Below are 15,708 nucleotides of genomic sequence, written 5' to 3'. Positions count from 1 at the left end.
TAATCATAATCATAGTGAGAGAGAAAGGTTTTCTCATGAAGGAAAATATGTTGGAAATAATATTGAGAGGGGGGTTGGATCAGTATTATTAGATCAATAATTTAATTTCCCAAATAGATTTGTATACACTACTTTAGGTAAGTGAAGTTGTGTGTATACGCAACTGTACGTAAAGCAACCAGTATATATGCAAAGAAATTTTGATTTACCCAATTTATCATGCATTGAACTTTAACCAGCATATCAGAGATTTATTAGACAGTGCAGTAAAAGCAGAATAAAGCATCACACATAAGCAACACACATGAACACCATGATATAAGGTGGAAACCCAATGTGGGTGAAAACCACCTACTGCTGTCATATGTGTCTTCTTTTAATAATAAGAAAATTTGCTTACAACATTGTACTAGTGCAGACTCATACCAGTGCGGAGGATTCTACCTGCAGAAGGTTACAACCTTCTCTTGTTCTCCAACTTCTACTCAAAGGGAGCTACAACCCCCTATCTCTTGTACTAGCCAATATGTTTACTAGTATGTAGGTGATGACCTATAGAAGGCTACGACCTTCTTTCTTCCTCTAGGGACCACGTTTCATAAATTTTCAGATTGGATCCATTAATAACATTATAACTACAATTCAATCATCAAATACATCTGCATCAACCAATCACTGAAACTCAAACATCACTTTCTGAATCACCCATAACTAAATCAATCAATCACTTTGATAGTCAATCTGATCATTTAGAATACTATCACTAGAATATAGTCACCAGAACCCAGAATTCTACAACAGTAAACAGAAGCAACTGAAACATACTTTATGAGGTATACGTTACTTCGATGTTTTGAACCTGCATGTATACGTGCGTTTATCAAAGCCAACCAGCATACACATCTGCAGATATTAATTCATATTTCTGTAGCTATTCTAAACATAAGTTATACCCAGATCATAATATTTACAGAACAATGCATGCGTTAATATTTAGATCTAGTCTATACATGATCAAACCACATAATGATAATTCATTTCAAGCCTTAACATCACAATCCATCATTAGATCTTATCCTTCACCAACTACTGAGGTTCATCCTTGGTTCAGATCAAGCATAGTACCATAAGCCAATAACCTACGTACTAGATCTCACACTTCATCAAATATTCGATACTTGCACAACTGGCCTAATGATCTTCTCCTCTTTTTATAGTTTTATGCCTTTCTCAATACCATGGAACAAAACCACTTAGGACCAGTACCTTGGACCAATACCTAGGGTCAATACCTCGGAGCAGATACCTTGGACCAATACCATGGACCAAATACCTCGGACCAAAAACTTAGCTTTCCAAGGTATACCTACTTTTCCTTCTGTGAAAGTGCATGTGTACATATACACTACTTGTGGTTAATGAACCTGCGTATACCTATCTTTCTTCATTCTGTGTAGTCTGATCTGTAATTAATTGTTGTTAACATGTTGTACTGTGATCTTTCATCTGAGTGAGTTGCCATCAAGGACAACACCTATATCATAATGCCAACAATCTCCCCCTTTAGACTTGATGGCAACATTAACACCCAGTCACTCTCCCCCTTTGACATACATTATGCTAGTCATGCTCTCCTTGAGTACATGCTGAATTCTCTAATATGTTGAAGTGTACTGACTGAGCTCCCATGATTGAGCCCAAGAAAAGTCTGCAAAAAGATTTTCTAAAAGAATAATAGGAATCTATACATACATCACCAATGACCTTCATATCACCAATGACTCTTACATACATCCATCTCCCAACCAAGTGGGGATATACCAAATTTTACTCATCCACCCAACCAAGTGGGGATATACCAATTGTTTATACATGACAAAAACAAGAAATATTCAATAATCCAACCCATGCATAGTGGGGTTACAAATTAGGTATTTTCATGACCTTTCCATTAAATGATATGCATGACATTTACAATAAGTACAACCAATCTAACCAAGACCATGATATTCATCAACAACTGTCATACACCATATGTGATCAGCACCATTAGCAACATCAAGCTCAATAGTCTGTATATTTCCATCACCAAAAGTGTCACTTGAATCAAAAAAATTATGTGGATTTGTACCAAGATCTTCTAAGATAATGCCAACAATGAATTATTAGAAGCATATGGTCCCCCTCAAGCTATGTCAGATGTTCACTGTCGGATCTGATTATTGCATATATTGGTAAGAAATATCAAGGCATCGTCATCAATCAAATATATATCAAGTTATCAACAACTTTATGAGGACCAACATATTTCCACTTTTTATCAACAGATTGTAACCATCATCAAACAGAGCAGATAACTGACTGAACCATATTGGACCCCTTGTTCCTGAGTCTGGCCCACTACTTTTCCTCAAACCAACATATACATGACTATGCCCATAGAAACCCGTGTATGTACATGACTACACTTCATGAAACTTTTGTATAACAACCTTTTTCTGAAAAATGGGATTTAATAGTAGGATGATGCAGCACCTACACCCAACTTTTGTTCGAGATATTCGAATGTCTCTCTGGGTAGTGGTTTAGTGAATATATTAGCAACATGTTATTTGGAGGGAACATACTCCAATTTGACCTTTTGTTGAAGCACTTGTTCATGTAGAAAATGATATTTGAAGGGTATGTGCTTGGTCTTGGAGTGGATGACTAGATTCTTTCAAATACTGATGGCACTTGTATTATCACATAGAATGGAGATGGGTGTAGTACATGTGATCTAAATGTCTTGCAAGGTTTTCATCATCCAAAGTGGTTGTGTGTAACAAGATGCAGCAGCCACATATTCTGCTTGAGCTATAGATAATGCAATTGAACTTTGTTTCTTGTTGAACCAAGACACTAACCTGGAACCCATATAGAATGTACCACCACTAGTGCTTTTTCTGTCATCAACACTTCATGCCCAATCTGCATCTGTATATGCATGAAGAGTAAGATATGTATCTCTAGGACACCATACACCAAAGTTCTTTGCTCCTTGAAGATATTTGAAAATTCTTTTGACTACCTGAAGGTGTGATTCCTTTGGATTTGCTTGGAATTTTCCAACTATTCCTACTGCATGCATGACATCAGTTCAGGTACCTGTTAGATAAAGTAGACTGCCAATCATGGATCTGTAAGTTGGTTGATGTACTGCTACTGATTCATCATTTGAGATGATACTCATCATGTTACCATTGAGGTACATACTAGTTTAAAATCTTCCATGCCATAATTTTTCAAGATCTGTTTGAGATATTTGGTTTGTGAAAGAAAAATACCATCTTTATTTTGTTGAACTTGTAGACCAAGAAAATAGGTAAGCTCACCAAGCAAGGACATTTCAAGTTCTTGCTGCATTACTGAAGCAAAATTCTAACTCACGGATTCTTCACTGCTACCAAAAATGATATCATCAACATAAAAAATAGTTATTAGCAATTTATCAGTGTCAATCTTTGTATATAGATTGCTATCTGCTGACCCTTTTGGAAAACCCTATTGGTGGAGATATTTGTCAAGATGGTAATACCAGGTGCTTGGAGCTTGTTTTAGACCATAGAGAGCCTTTCTGAGTCTGCATACAAGTTTTGCATCATTTCCAAGAATGAATCCTTCTAGTTGTTCAATATACACCTCTTTTGCTAAGTCTCCATTAAGGAAGGCAGATTTTACATCCATTTGGTATACTTTGAATTTTTGAAAACTAGAAAGAGCAAGAAGCATTCTTATGGCTTCAAGTGTAGCAACAGGTGCCAAAGTTTCTTCAAAATATATACCTTCTTGTTGAGCATATCCTTTACAAACAAGTCTGGCCTTGTTTCTAATAACTTCTCATTTTCATTCAGCTTGTTCTTGAATATCCATCTAGTTCCTATGATATTCTTATCATGAGGTCTAGGAACTAATTCCAAAGTATTATTATTTTCAATTTTCTCAAGTTCTTCATTCATGTCCTTGACCCAACATTCATCTTTACATGCTTCATTTACATTTTGAGGTTCGGTGGAGCATAGTAATGCTAGATAGCTTGAGGTTTCTATAATAGTTCTTCTTGTCTATACACCTCCCTCTTTTTTCCCTAAAATTTTAGTTTCTAGATGATTTTTATGAACATACCTGGACAGAGTCTTTTCCTCTACCGTTATCTCTTCTTCTGGTGCTTCGTTGGTTTCTTCTTCAGAATCATTATGATTTGATGTGGGAAAATAATCCCCATATTTTTCATTGTCATAATCTTCGATTTGTATCTTTTTAGGATTTTTGCATGCTTCATCAACTACAACTTCAATACTTTCAACAATTTTCCCATGTCTTTTATTATAACATTCATATCCTTTACTTCGGGAAGAGTAACCAAGAAAAATACGTTCATCTGCTATGGGCTCAAACTTACCAAGTTTTTCATTAGTCCTTTTGATATAGCATTTTCTTCCAAAAACTTTGAATTATTTTACCATAGGAGTCTTACCATACTAAAGTTCATGTCAAGTTCCAGTGTTGTTTAGCCAAACATTTTCTTGCTTGAGAATAGTTACGGTGGCTAATGCAGCTTCACCCCATAAGGTTGCAAGAGTTCCAGATTCATCTAGCATAGCTCGAGCCATTTGTTGAACAGTTCTATTCATTCTTTCTACCACTCTATTTTGCTGAGGAGTCCTTGTGGTGGAGAACTTCCTTTTTATTCCATGTTATTCACAAAATTCAAAGATTTCATCCGAGGTAAATTCCCCTCCTCGATCAAATCTGAGGCATTTGATTTTGTGATCTAATTCATTTTCAACAAAGGCTTTGAAGGCTTTGAACTTTTCAAATGCTTCATCTTTATGCTTTAGAAGACCTATCCAACACATTCTAGAAAAATCATCAATGAAAAAAATAAAGTATTCTTCTCCACAGGGTGACTTTTTCGTTGATGGTCCACATAAATCAGTATGAACAACTTCAAGAGGCTTACTAGGTGACCCTTATTTTTCAATGAAGTGAGATCTGGTTTGCTTACCGAATTGACATCCTTTGCATATTGTATTTTCAAGAATTCTGATATTTGGAAGATCACGAACCACCTGGAATCTGCATGCTTTTCTTATTTGAGAAAAGCTTAGATGTCCCAATCTTTTGTGCCAAAGCTAGTTTTCATCATTTTTTCTTAGATAGCATTGTTGTTGTCCTCCCTTGAGTATGTATAAGTTGTTTGGAGTTCTTGTACCTTTGATCATGGTTTCTCCTTTATCAAGATCATGAACAACACATCTGTTTGATCAAAACACCACTTCATTTCCTTGATCACACATTTGACTAACACTCAACAGGTTATGATTTAGACTATCTACATACATAACATTCCCAGCTTTAACCTTTTCTTCCAAGAAAACAGAGCCTTTACCTTTAATGACAATAGCAGTATCGTTTCCAAATGAGACATTATTTTCCTTTTCTAAGGCATTATATAAGTGAAGTTTTTCTTTGTCACCTGTCATGTGTTTTGAGCATCCACTGTTGATGTACCCCTGATTTTCTTATCCTTCTGCATACAAGGCTATACCACATCTTTCTATTTGAGGTTCTTTCCTTCTCCATATTTTGGGATTTAATGGAGTTTGCTCCTTTTGAGATATATGCCAAAATTTACTCATGTATTCAGATTATTCATGGCCAAAGTTGTTACATATTGAGAATTCTATTTAATTTTCAAGAAGAGAAAAGTTATTATAGGAACTTTTCTTGATCCCTGTCACATTGCTTTGATTTCGTGCTTCTCTAGTCATGATGGTTTTGTAAGCAACAGATTGAGTAGCTTTGTGTCCAAAATTATGAAATGAGAAACATTGACCATTAAAGAAGTTCCTACAATTATCGAATCTATTGACTTGGTGATTGTAGTTTCTATTGATATTCATCTTTGAAGAAAATTGAGTATGATTTACCTAAGGTTGGTTGTGGCTTTTGTTCATCCTTGAAGCAAATTGAGCCTGATTTACCTAGTGATCTTCTTTATGCCTTTGCTGAAGATTGTCACACTGTTCACTGTTCTTTGCTGCATAGAGATAGCTTTTAGTGGAGGTTGATGGCTTCTGTGATTGAGATGTCTCTTCAGTATATCCAAGACCTGTCTTTATCAGAGGAGAACACTGCGCTTTGATAATTTCATTTAAGGTTTCTGATCCTTTAGGAAATCTAAGATTGAGAGATTTTGTTTTCTCAAGATCATTTCTCAGACCCATAATTTCACACTCTAGTTTTTCATTGTGCTTTTCTCTTTTAGCAAGTTGGTATGTCAAGGTATCAATAATCATATTCTTTTCTTCTAAACAGATTTTGAGTTTAGAGATTTCTTCATGAAGGTTATCTTCTTCTATAGCATCCCAAACATTATCATCATCATAAGCCATTAGAAGTCTATAGTCATTACTATTTTCATCTTCATCACTATTTGATTAACCATCACTATCTTCATGAGTATAATAACTCTTTTTACTTAAATTTTGTTTTCTATTTCATTTTGTAGATTCCTTCCCTTTATCATATTTATCTTTATGAGGAAATTTGGCAGCATAATGAATGACTCTACCACATGCAAAACATTTGAAAGGTAGTTTACTTCTAAATCTTTCAGAACCTCGTTGAAGCTTCTTAACAAAGTTTGCTTCATGTTCTTCTTCTGAAATATGTCCTAGTTCATTGAGTTATTCCTTTCCTTTTGCTGAAGCTTTAAATGTGACTTCTCTCATATCTGATGGGCCTCCTTTTCTCATCTCAAAGGTAGTTAAGATTTCGTGAAGCTGTGGCATAATGATAGTCTCTAGATCCTGTTTTTCTTCTATGGGAGATACTTTTGATTCAAATTTGGTAGAAAAGGATCTTAAAACTTTCTCAACTAAGGTAACTTCCTTTATCTCTTCACCCAGATTCTCCATAAAATTAACAACCGCATCTATACGTAAGAACTAACTAGCTATACTTTCATCATTGTGCATCTTAAGAGTTTCATATTGAATTCTGAGAGTTTGCAGTTTAGCACGTTTTACCTGAGAGTCTCGTTCGTAGCTTAGAACGATTTTGTCCCATAATTCTTTGGCTGATTTGAGTTGCTTAAACTTAACAAACTCTGATTGTGATAGACTTCCCAACAATGTATTGACAACCCTGGCATTGGTTTCATATTGCTTTTCACCTACCGTATCTATAGGAATTGGTGATGGAAATGTATATCCTCCTTCCACGATTTCCTAGACATCTATTCCAAGTGATTGTAGATAGGTTGTGGTTCTGATCTTCCAAAAAACAAAGTTTCTCCCATCAAAGATTGGCGGTCTGATGGATCCCATGCTCTCTTGATTACTCATGATGATGGATCTCCCTTCAAGCGATCAAGATTCTTCTGAAGGACCTGCTCCGATACCAATTGTTGGAAATAATTCTGAGAGGGGGCGTGAATCAATATTATCAGATCAATAATTTAATTTCCCAAACAGATTTGTGTAGGCTACTTCAGCTAAGTGAACTTGCATGTATACGCAACTATATTTAAAGCAACCAGCGTATATGTAGAGAACTTTTGATTTGCCCAATTTATCATGCATTGAACTTTAACTAGCATATCTGAGATTTATTAGATAGTGGAATAAAAGAAGAATAAAGCATCACACATAAGCAACACATATGAACACCAAGATATAACGTGGAAACCCAATGTGGGTGAAAACCAGTTGCTGCTGTCATCTCTGTCTTCTTTTAATAATAAGAAAATTTGTTTATAGTGTTGTACTAGTGCAGACTCATACCAGTACATAGGCTTCTACCTGCAGAAGGTTACAACCTTCTCTCATTCTCCAACTTCTACTAGAAGGGAGCTACAACCACCTAGCTCTTGTACTAGACGATATGTTTACTAGTACGTAGGCACTGACCTATAGAAGGCTACGACATTCTTTCTTCCTCCAGCGACCACGTTTCATAAATTTTCAGACTGGATCCATCAACAACATTATAACTGCAATTCAATCATCAAATACATCTACATCAACCAATCACTAAAACTAAAACATCACTTTCTGAATCACCCATAACTAAATCAATCAATCACTTTGATAGGTAATCAGAATACTATCACTAGAATACAGGCACCAAAACCCAGAATTCTGCAACAGCAAACAGAAACAACTAAAACATACTTTATGAGGTATACGCTACTTCCATGTGTCGAACCTATGTGTATACGTGTTATTATCAAAGACAACCATCGTGCACATTTGCAAATATTAATTCATAATTATGTAGCTATTCCAGACTTAAGTTATACCCAAATCATAATATTTACAGAACAACACATGCGTCAGTATTTAGATCTAGACTATACATGATGAAACCACATAATGATAATTCATTTCAAGCCTTAAGATCTTGATCCATCATAAGGTCTTATCCTTCACCAACAGCTGAGGTTCATCCTTGGTTCAGATCAAGCATAGTACCATAAGCCAATAACCTACATACAAGATCTCACACTTCATCAGATATTCGATACTTGCACAACTAGCCTAATGATCTTCTCCTCCTTTTATAGTTTTAGGCCTTTCTCAATACCGTGGACCAAAACCACTTAGGAACAATACCTTGGACCAAATACCTAGGGTCAATACCTCAGACCAAATACCTTGGACCAATACCATGGACCAAATACCTCATGTTAGCTACCTATACCAATAGGTTTCATTTTTCATGATTAGCAGGGGAAGTGCCAATATGATCTACTTTGGTGATGCAAAGATCTCATATTCTTATGGAAGACACATATCTACAGTTGGTTGATGCTGTCCTACTTCTGAATGGGTGATCCAACAGTCTAAGCTGGGTCATGCCATATTTCAATTTTTTGTTGTAGACTAGAGAAAGAAATCTGTCCAAACTGTTCAATCTTGGCAGATAAGTAGTTAGGTAGAGAATGAAGATGCCCAACTGCTTAATCTGGGGCCTTGGAAGTAATAAGGCTAGCCTTAGATAGAAAATCAAAAGGAAATGCCAAAAAAAAAGAAAAGGCACATAAGGGTTTGCAAGTCTAAGTGCACCCTCCTTGAAGTAACAAAAAATGCTAGGCAATAGAATGGGTAGGTAGATGGGGTTGCAGAAGCATGATTTATTTCATATCACTGGCCTAAGCAAAGGAAACACATGAGGGCCAGTGCAGATCTCCTATTCAGTGGTTTTGTAGCAGCAAAATGAAGCATGTCTAACTTCCCAATCATCCCCCATCAAACTCTTTGCTAACATCCCCATACCACCTTTGTTCATGAGAGAAAACAAACTCATTGATTGATCCTTGTTGCATAAAGAGCCACATTTCCTGTGTAAAAATATTTTCATTTTGATCTACTCTCCTAACTAAGTTTGTTTCCTATAAAACTTAGTCTTTGCTTCCTCTTCTCCATATCTTCCATCCAATACTAATTACTAACTCCATCTATACTTAACTCCCTATGTTCCCCTTTCCCTATTACTATAGCACTATTGTGTATAAAAACCCCAAAAAAATATGTATATATCCCTCCCCTTTGGCATTATAGCCATATGTTCGAATATTGGAAAACCATGCAGAAATAAAGTCTTGTTGTATATGGTTGTGTAAAGTCAGGGATTAAACTAACCCCTGGTTGGTTTAATAACCTAAACTCTACCCTTGTCCCCTTACAACCCCTTTGCAATGTTTTACCCGCCCTATTTGCAAAAACATTGCTAAAACCCACTTTTGCCGCCTATCCAAAGTTTTGGTTATATTGCGCATTTCACAAAAAACAAAGAAAATCATTAAAAAATGCCGCCGGGTCCCGCCGTATTGTCCTATCAGCTTTGCAACCCGTCGCCCGTCGGATCTGGGCTTTCCCATCCGACGGCCCATATCAATATCGGGCCGCCCCCGATGTCCGGACGATAGCACCCGAAAAATGTCAGAGGGTGACGTCAGGGCTCGGCCACGCGTCGCTTCCAGGTTATATCGGGAGGCCGCCTGCCAATACCGCCCCCGTACCATAAGCGGTTCGATGGAACCACTTACCGCTTTGGTTTACCGCCCGCCCACGTCACGCCCACGTCACGTCCAGTCATGCCAAGTCGGCCCCGCATCAGCGCTAAGCCTGCCATTGCTCCACTCTGTCCGCCACCTCAGCAGTTCCCGTGGACCACTCACAGGCCGCCACGTCACCCTGCCGTACCCGACCCCACCCGATGACGTCATGCTGACGTCATCCAAAAAATGCACCAAAAGCCAAATTTTCGCTATTTTGGCCCAAAAAGCCCATTTTTGTGTTATTTGCATTTTTATGCACTGTATTGCTGCATGAACAACCACGTCGTTCACCCGTCAACTTCGAAGACTGCTTCCGTGCTCCCGGCGCCCCGAATCCATCTGCATTGCCACCATTGCCAGAATATACCAGGTATTTATCAAATCATCCCCTCCGCGCCTGGTTTTTACATAAATCACAGAAGAAACTAAGAAGAGAAGAAAAACACAGTAAATTCCAGAAATCCTCATAAACCAGTGCTTTTCCTCCACACTGTAAGGCCGAATTTACCTACAGAAGTCCCCATCGAACCGAATTTCCACAAATTTACAGTCTGTTTGCGCATTCGCAAACTGAAACCTCTGCTGCACAAGTTCACCGGGAAAACAACTCTTCAGTCTCAGCATTTGCTCATTATACCTTTTCAGGAGCATTTCAACTTGTTTTCACCATAATTCACCCTGTTTCCCCTGCAAATTGCCTTGCTTCTGCAGAATTCATTGCTCTGTATTGTTGCGCCCAGAAAAACAAGTTCAAATACCATTCAAAGTAGCAAAAACCATGGAAACTCCAGTTGCATTGAATATTACACCTCTTAATGCCCCACAAAGAGAGCTAGAGTGGCTGCCCTTGGCTGACAGAGACTACCAAATGGCAGAGGGAATCCCAGAATATAGTAAGTACCACATTCATGTACTCAATGACCTTAAAGCCAAACATCTCAGTGGGAATGATATCCTAGGGATTTGGGACTCCAATTTGCCCATTTTCAATCTCCCTCAGGTCAATATCCTCCCAGACTTGATACATAGATGCAGTGCCAACTATGACCCATGTCAGAGAGCTGTCCTCAATTCATCAGGCTCAGTTTTGTTCCATGTCACCCCTGAGGCCATAAATGAGATGCTACACTTTCATACTGCAAAGCCATTGACTCCTCTCTCCATGATGGACTTACTAAAGAAAGGAGGCAAGCTGTCTAGTGCCCAAATCTTAAAGATCAATCAATTATTCATTCAATCAGGCTCTGAAACTGTGAGGACTCCTCCCATAGGAAATGTATATTTCAATGAGTTGGGCAGGATGCTTGTGGATATGATCAGTTATGTCCTGGGTTATAGGACATCTGAGGATGCTGATGAAACCATTCTGGCGATGCTGTCCATCTTCTCCCCTGGAAAGCCTCCTGTTGTTCACTATGATTATGCTGCCTACATTGCCAATAAGATTCATGAGCAATTGATGAATCTAGAGAGGGAAAGGATATTTAGATATACATCTTATATCTATCACTTATTCCTATTCTATCAACCTGATAGTTTCCCTATTACTCTCAAGAGGCTTGATGCCCAAGGGAACCAAAGGTCTGTAGTGTTTTGGTCTTCAGTTTTCCATCATATATCTTTTTCACCATACAACTACTGTGAATTCATAGACCTGTTCATCCATCCAGCCATGTCCTTGCTGTTGAGTGCCCCTCCTCCAAGATTAACAGATGAGATGCAAAGGATTCTCCAGCTCTCAAAGGCCTACAACATTGGAGATTGGTATTTCTACCAACACCATACAGTGATCAGAATATATGGCTGTGAGCTAGCCCCATATAGGCTGCCAAGATATGTCCCTATGAGACTCTTTGCCTTAGAGTATTTCAGGCAGTTTGGAAATGCAGACATGGTCCATTTCCACAGCAAAAACAAGAAGGTGCAACTAAAAGTCAGAAATCAGCTAGGCCCATTCATTTATAATAAAAGAGAAGAGGCATGGCAAGAAGCAGATAAGATCCTGCAACACCTTGGATTGCAAACTAGTTTCCTCTGGATACCCTATGATCCAAATCACTTCATTAGCCTTAGAAGGGTCAAGTATAAATTGGCTAGCTATGATCATGTCAGGCTGCCCCATATTGAAAAATATGCCAATCTGTTGAGATGGAAAGAGGGCACATTAGAAGAGGCAAGTACTAAAGAGGAAATTCTACAAAAAGAAGCAAAGAATCTTGAGAAAGAAGCTGACTTGGAAAATTGTGGGCAGGTTTCCTCTTCTTATCAAGTTCAACTTGGAGCAGCTGCCTCATCCTCTACAGCCCCCCAGCAGGCAGCTAAAACTACTCCTCAGGCGGCCAGCAAAGGTAAAGAAAAAGAGATGGAACAGGAACTGCCACCCCCTACAGCAGAACAACAGAAGGAGTAGCCCGAACAGCAAGAAGAAATGGCTGAAGCTCCCATATCTACAGAGCAACAGGCTCAAGAAAGTGTGCCTCCAAGGCAGGAAACAATAGTGGAGACCTCGGTGCTCCAAACTCCATTAAACGAAGAGAGAACCAGGAAGAGGGATAGAGAGCAGGAAACTCCCCTTACTACATCAACAAGTCAACAAGGGGAGAAAAGGCAAAGAATAAATCCCCTTTCTGAAGAAGAGATGCCTATTGGGCAATCCTTGGGTATGGGCCCCCCTAGAATGGAAGCATCTACCAGTTCCTTTCAGCAGGAGCAAGAAAAAACCCTTGGAGGAGAGGTTAGCTCCTCAAGCCAGCAAAGAAGGGCAAAATCAAGAATAAAGCAGCAATTCATTGACATCAAGAAGAGGAATGAGGCAGTTAGACTCCAACTATACAATCACTTGCTCAAAATGGCTCCCACAAACCAGCAGAGGCTTATGTCAGCATATGACATAACAGAGGGGAAAATGACTATGAGTCATTTCATGCCTACTATGCTGCAGCCACAGTCAGCTGTAGATTACATAAGGACCAACCTTGAGGTACTTGTAAAGGACATCCACCCAATGGACCAAATAGAGCTTCACAAGCAAATGGGTGAGGTGGTCTATTCAACTCTTGTAGACAAGACCTTCCTGGCACACAAATTGCAAAACAGTCTTCATAATACAACTGCCCAACTTGAATTGGAGAAGGCATCCTCTCAGGCCAAAGACAACAGGATCAGGTCTTTGGAAGATATTATTATAGAGCTTGGGCATGACCCCAAGGATCCCAAAGCTGTACAGGCACTACTAAAGGAAAAAGAGGCAGATATAGCAGCTTTGAGGAAAATGGTAAAAATTCCAGCAACCCTTCACCCTCAAACAGAAGATGTTGCTCAACAGAGGAAGGACCAAGATGTAGCAGCCATGCTGCTAACACTACACAAACAGTTGGTGCAAACAGAAGGAAAATTGGTAGAAACAGAGGCTGCATTACAGGCAGCCCTGCAGCAGAAAGAAGGAGGCCAGACATCTCAGCCCCCTCAGCCAGTGATCAACCTTGAGGAGCCCCCTCAAATTATCACTCCTCCCACAGGACAGACAGCTGAAATAGGTCCATCAACATCAGCACCAGCAACAACATCAGAACAGGCTCCAAGCCTTGATATGCAGAAGATGATGAAGGAGATTCAAGTTCTAGAGGCCCAGATGGCAGAGCTAAATGAAGCCAAGGAGAAATTGGCCACAGTTAATGAAAAATATGATAAATCTAAGCAAACTATAGCTGAAAGAACAAGGGAAGTAAGAGCTCTTGAGAAAAAGATAAAATAACTAGAGAAAGAGCTCTCTCTTGACAAAGTGGTGGCTGAGATTAAGAAATTCCTGTGGGCCAATATTGGTCAATCCATAACAGACCAATGGCAATACATAGAAACCATTCATGAGCACATGGACCTCATAGGCAGGGCACACAAGGAAAGTCAGAGAGCAAGGTGTTATAGACATTTTTGTGCCTAACAGCATGAAGCATGAAATGTCAATAATCTGAGGGATCCAAAGTCCCTAAACATGTTGTTCCTACCCCTAGAGGAACAAGGTCAGCAAACCACAGCACTGAAAATCAGTTCTCCACCTAAAAACACTCAAAAACAAGCTGTTTCTGGATCATGTCAACTGCTCCACTGAGCATCTGCGCTGAATGTCAACTGCTCCACTCTGTACCTGCGCTGAATGTCAAAACTAATGAAGGCTACCTGCGCTGGGTGAGATTGGCCAAGTGGCATAGTCATTCTGCAAGGTATCAATTGCCCAGGAAGCTTCCAAACTGACACTTGGATCATGGAATTCGCCTTGTGATGAGTAAGAGGGTCTTGATCTCCAAGTAGAAGCAAGAATCTCCAAGTGGACTCAAGAACTGAAGTTTAACTAAAGTGGGAGAGGACACTAGTCAGCTTCATGTCAGTCTCAAGCTGACTCATCCTTTCTCCAAATCTCCTATATATAGAGCTCTCTCATGAGGTCTATGGAGGCTGGAATTTTGTGCAAGTAAGGAAGTGTTGTTGGTTTGTGTATATAACTATTGGGTGATTGCTTTGAAGGAGGTGAAGAGGAGATTTCTTTTTGCTGGGAGGTGTTGTTGGATTGGGCCTATTATGGTTGTAACACTCTCAGAACTTTACTTCTTCTATTAATAAAGTATTTGAGGTTCTTCTATATGCATGTGTCTCTATGGCGAATTGATGCTTGTATATTTGATTTATTCTAATCCTTGAATCAGTTATGGATGTATGCTTCTTGTAGTTTCCTTTCTTTGTGCTTTTACAGGATCTTTGTGTAGCTGGGCCGGTGAAAGAGCAAGGAGCTAGGAGCAAGAAGCAAGGAGTGAGGATTGGATCGACTATTAGTGCAAGATAACGGTTAGTAGATCATCCTTCTTTTCTCTCTCTCATCTCATAAAGAAGTAATCTTGAATAGCTTTGCATTCAGCTGTTGCTGAGGTACTATCACCCTTAGAGTGGGATAGGGTCATTCCGTATTGGATACTTTTCCCAACAACAAATTGGCGACTCCTCTGGGGACCGTATCTTGTTGGTTATTTGTGTTTTTTGCTATTCATTTTATAAACAAAGGGAGTACCGAATCGAACTGTGTTTGAATCTTTCAAGTACAAAGTAGAGGGCAGCTACTCTAGCTCAGTTTCTGGGCAAGTTTATGATTTGAAGAGCTGATTCACAAGGACTCTAATAAGTTCTTAGTGATAGCTTTTCATCCTCCTTGTCATCCCTTAGTGTGTCCTTGACTGATAGCTTCTGATTTGAGCAAAAACTGTGAATTTTTGAGCAATCTGTGACCCGGAAACCACCAGAAACGAAAGTTTCGTTCTTCAGTGCAGGCTGTACAAAGGCTGTTTGCATTTCAGCACAGTTCCTGAAGGGGCTACCTGTGCTGAAGGTCAAACAGGAAGTGTTCCACCTGCGCTGGACCTGTCCTGCCCTATGTTGCTGGGGTTTCCTGCTGTGTCTTGCCCTGTTTTCACTCTTGTTTTTTGCTGTTTGTTACCAGTTAGTAGGCCTATCTGAAACCAACTTTCCTTGTCACTATTCCGCCTCAGTTGTATAAAGAAACTGTGTTTGTCCTTTGTGTATTTCTTGTACATTTACAGTTTCCCATAACGAAA

Source organism: Pinus tabuliformis, chromosome 8 (genome assembly GCF_031772625.1).
Source record: "Pinus tabuliformis cultivar Carrire ecotype Pingquan chromosome 8, CPIR1, whole genome shotgun sequence".
Lineage (NCBI taxonomy): Eukaryota > Viridiplantae > Streptophyta > Pinopsida > Pinales > Pinaceae > Pinus > Pinus tabuliformis.
Note: the sequence above shows the minus strand (reverse complement) of the source record.